The sequence below is a fragment of the Chiloscyllium plagiosum genome, chromosome 7 (genome assembly GCF_004010195.1).
Source record: "Chiloscyllium plagiosum isolate BGI_BamShark_2017 chromosome 7, ASM401019v2, whole genome shotgun sequence".
NCBI lineage: Eukaryota > Metazoa > Chordata > Chondrichthyes > Orectolobiformes > Hemiscylliidae > Chiloscyllium > Chiloscyllium plagiosum.
Window position 1 is genome coordinate 86309204 of NC_057716.1, and position 4865 is coordinate 86314068.

Consider the following 4865-nt stretch of genomic DNA (forward strand, 5'->3'; position numbering starts at 1 on the left):
CCCCTCATAATTTTGTAAACCTCTATAAGGTCACCCCTCAGCCTCCAACGCTCCAAGGAAAACAGCCCCAGCCTTTTCAGCCTCTCCCTATAGCTCAAATCCTCCAAACCTGGCAACATCCTTGTAAATCTTTTCTAAACCTTTTCAAGTTTCACAACATCCTTCCAATAGGAAGGAGACCAGAATTGCATGCAATATTCCAACAGCGATCTAACCAATGTCCTGTACAGCTGCAACATGACCTCCCAACCCCTGTACTCAATACCCTGACCAATAAAGGAAGGCATACCAACGCCTTCTTCACTGTAAGCATTCACCATTATAGAGGAAGTGAATATTACTTCATGTTTATTTTTGTTGAATATATATGAGAATTCTGGGCTATAATATTTCTCCCAGGCTTTGTGGCACGTTTTCTATATCCCCTGCATAAGCCCACCCAGGAAGCCTAGAAGGGTGACAAATATACAATGTTCAAAGGGTTTTGTCTTATGATCTTATGGTTCCACTGCAACTGGAAACCAAGTTTCTGAGACTAGACTTAAGGAGGAGTTTACTCAGTTTCAGTTTTCCTGTTTGTGATATGAGAGTACTGGATGGTCCTAGTGGATAGTTAAGGTTGGAAACAGAAAATTATCCTGAAGAGTGAAAATATTCAATGCAAATATTTCATATCGTGTAGAAAGTTTTTTGACAAATTTTCCTGTTTTGCTCCTGTAACAGATTGTGCCAAATAAAATACTTTCCTGTTTAGTAAGTTAAAAAGAAAGGCTACCATCTAAAATGCAGGGTTTTTTTTGCAGTTCATGATTAATGTGGTGATATCTTGCCTTAACCAGCAATATTTAGTGTTGGACAGTTGTTAAAACCACAATAGAAGTGAAATATAATGGAATATGCAGTGCTTGATTTAATTTAAGGATGGTTCTCCACTTTTCCTGTAATGCATGTTAGCAAAGACAACTGTGACACTCCCCAGCTTGAGCTGTTTTAATGTATTCTATCCTTCTCCACATTACACGAGTTGCATTTGCAGAGTTTGCGGCTTCACATTTGCCTGGAGTCTGTGTATTTTTAAAATTTTCTCCCTGAAGTTTGCAGTTGGATTTAAAGAAGCAAAGAACTACAGGAGGCATTGTTACCCAGTTACCTTTATTTGACTACCCCTAATGGGTGATGCCTTCATTTCTCATCTGGACAGATTCTCATTTGTACAAGGTTTGCCAATTCTCTCTCAATCTAGTTTTGGACAAAAACAGAAATTGCTGAAAACTAAATAGATCTGTCAAATCAGCAGAGAGAAAGCAGAGTTAATAATTTCGATCCAGCGACCCTTCTTCAGAACAACCTCAGTTTTGGGGGAGAAATCAGAAATAAAAAATGAAAATCCATACAACTGGCTTTCAGCTCTGGGCTATGGATTTGTGTCAAACCTAGATTTAGAGGATGAATACCTTTTCTATTTGATTGTTCGCTTTATGCATTTGGGTTGAACAGTCACAGGCTAGACCCTATTGGAATGCAAGCGTAGCTCTCAAACTGTCCGATGCTTTCATACAGATATATCTCAAATTCTTGCACCCAGACAGCAACATACCATATAGAATTCTGCAATAATTCGAAAGAAGTAAACATATACTTTTTGCCTGTACAATCCACTACAATTACTACTTATCTTTTCTCACTGTCTCAAGAATTGGCAAACAATATACCATATGCAACAGTGGAACAGTGCCTGGTGCATCTGTGGGATAACCAGTTGCTCCTTCATGCTTTTTTAAGTCATGAGTGTCCTTACTGTGTCGCCCTTTTTTCATGTAACAGGAACCTAAACATAGATGTGTAATAAAATGCATTGCTACATAGATGATTCCCTTGCTTCCCCTCCCCCTGCCATTTGTGGTTTAATGCCCTGTCTGCCAGCAATTTCTCTTATCAGCTTCTGCTTATCTTACAAGCTGTAAAGTGATCACCTTTTTAGATCTGTTTCAAGAGGCTTTCTCCTTCCTGAATGTTGCACAGAATCTGGTAAGTTCTTAAATTATACAAGTTTGTGCTGAAGGACTGAAAGCCCTGTTATCAGACAGGCAATTTATATATTCACACTGTGTGCTATGTGAATGCTGACAGGATCATAACAGGTGTGCCAGACTCTGATATTGCCTTAACAAATTGTATTCAACTCAGCAGATATTTAACTCACATCTTTTAATACTTTATAATCACTTCATCTGAACTATTATAGTTGCTTGATGACACTGATATAAGGCATCAGCACTGAAGGAACAGCACATGCTGTTTACCTCACTGACAGCAAAGTTTTGACCAGTTTTAGAGGGAAAACTTCCTCTCATTTGGTCCCTTTTCCAATGCAATGCCTTTAGTAGGGAATCTCCTTCAAAACTCCTTACATTGCCAAATAGGCCACTTTTAAAATGCTATGTACAATTCTGGTCCCCTCTTATCAGAAGGCTGTTGTGAAACTTGAAAGGTTTCAGGAAAGATTTACAAGGATGTTGCCAGGGTTGGAGGATTTGAGCTACAGAAAGAGGCTGAATAGGCTGGGAACATTGGAGGCTGAGGGGTGACCTTATAGAGGTTCATAAAATCATGAGGAGCATGAATAGAGTAAATAGACAAGGTCCTTTCCCCGGGGGGCGGTGGGAGTCCAGAACTGGAGGGCATAGGTTTAGGGTAAGAGGGGAAAGATTTAAAAGGAACTTAAGGGGCATCTTTTTACATTAGATTAGATTCACTACATTCACTATGGAAACAGGCCCTTCGACCCAACAAGTCCACACCAACCCTCCAAAGAGTAACCTACTCAGACCCATTCCCCTACCCGATATTTATCCCTAACCAATGCACCTAACACTATGGGCAATTTACCATGCAGAGGTGGTGTGTGTCTGGAATGAGCTTTCGGAAGAAGTGGTGGATGCTGGTACAGTTACAACATTTAAAAGGCATCTGAATGGGTATATGAATAGGAAGGATTTAGAGGGATATAGGCCAAGTGCTGGCAAATGGGACTAGATTAAGTTAGGATATCGGGTCATAGATGAGTTGGACCAAAAAGTCTTTTTCCGTGCTGTACGTCTCTATGACTCTAAGTAAAGAAGAAAATGTAAATCCAGTTTAAATGGTGTAAAAGAAAATTCCCGCAGTCCTACTGAACCAAAGGACTGTTCCCTAATTGGAGAGAGACAACTGATGATGGTTTAACCTGAGGGTCACTATGCCTCAGGTAAAGGGAACGGATGAGAGGAGACCATCATAGTAACCTTAGCCTGTGCAGTAATTCACCCCATGAATTTGGTGTTACTTTAGATGCAAGACAGCTTACAGAGCTAATTGGACACCTTAAATGATGTGCAGAAAAATGAAATAAAAATTGGGAAATTAAATGTTTTGAATCTAAATAAACATCTGATTTTCGTTGGAGAAAATGCTGTATAAGGCAGTGGTTAGGCTGTATCTGGAGTACTGCGTTCAATTTTGGTTGCCCTGCTACAGGAAGGATGGTTTGAAAGTGGAAAGAGTGCAAAGAAATTTGCAAAAAGAAATTAAAAAGTCTGGAAAGTTTCAATTATAAGGAGAGGCTGGATAGATGCTAAACTTGAGAGGGTTCAGATAAGATTTACAAGGATGTTGCTAATTTTGGAAGGTTTCAGCTATCGGGAGAAGCTGAATTGGTTGGGGCTTTTTTCCCTGGAGTATCAGAGGCTGAGGGGTAACCTTATAGAAGTTTATAAAATCATGAGGCGTATGAACAGGGTGAGTAGCCAAGGTCATTTTTCCAGGACTGGGGAGTCCAGAACTAGAGGGAATAGGCTTAAAATGAAAATGGAACAATTTAAAAGGGATCGGAGGGGCAACTTTTTTCCACACAAACTGGTGAGTGTATGGAGTGAGCTGTGAAGAAGTGGTGGAGGCTGGTACAATTACAACATTTAAAAAGCATCTGAATAGGAAGGGTTGAAAGGGTCATAGGCTAAATGCTGGCAAACGGGACTAAATCAATTTAGGATATCTGCTCGGCATGGATGAGTTGGACCGAAGGGTCTGTTTCCATACTGTATAACTCTACCCTTTCATCACTTATACACACTTCCTACACAAACCCCTTACAAGAGTCAGTTGGCAATAGACTGATGTATAAAAGTGAAGTCCACCTCAGGAGAAATTCCCACTCTGTGACTGACAGACAGCTCTCACAGTGCCAGAGCTCAGCACTGAGCACTACTGCCTCTAAAACCTATGCAAAACTCCGCTGGACCCTTGAAATTGTTTTGAGAGTGGCAAGAATTGTGCAGCTTAAGTAGGGCGATTGAGGGACATTAGAGGTTGAGGAGGGGTGATCTTGAGACTGGACAGGTAGGAGTGAAGAAGAGGTTCTACATGGAGTTTCATAGGGGGTCAGGAATTAATGCATAAAGCCCCCATCCTCTGTTTCCTTACCAACATACATTACAAAAGCTGGCTCCTCATTGCCACCTTCCTCCTCATGCCAAATGGTTTCTCATGTGGGCAACATAAAATACTGATGTCAGTACCTGCCCCAACACAACCAATCTGATGGGGAGCCATAAACCCTAGCCCCAGAGTTGGGAATCTTGATAAATGTTGAAATGGAAAATGGCTCAGTGGTTAGCACTGCTGCCTCACGGCACCAGGAACCCAATTACAGTTCCAGCATTGGGTGACTATGTAGAGGTTTCACGTTCTGCCCGGGTCTGCGTGAGCTTCCTCCCACGGTCCAAAGATGTGCAGGTTAGTTGGATTAGCCTTGGTAAATGCAGTGATATAGGGTAGGACTCAATGGGCTGAATGGCCTACTTCCATGCTGGCCCATTATAAAATCA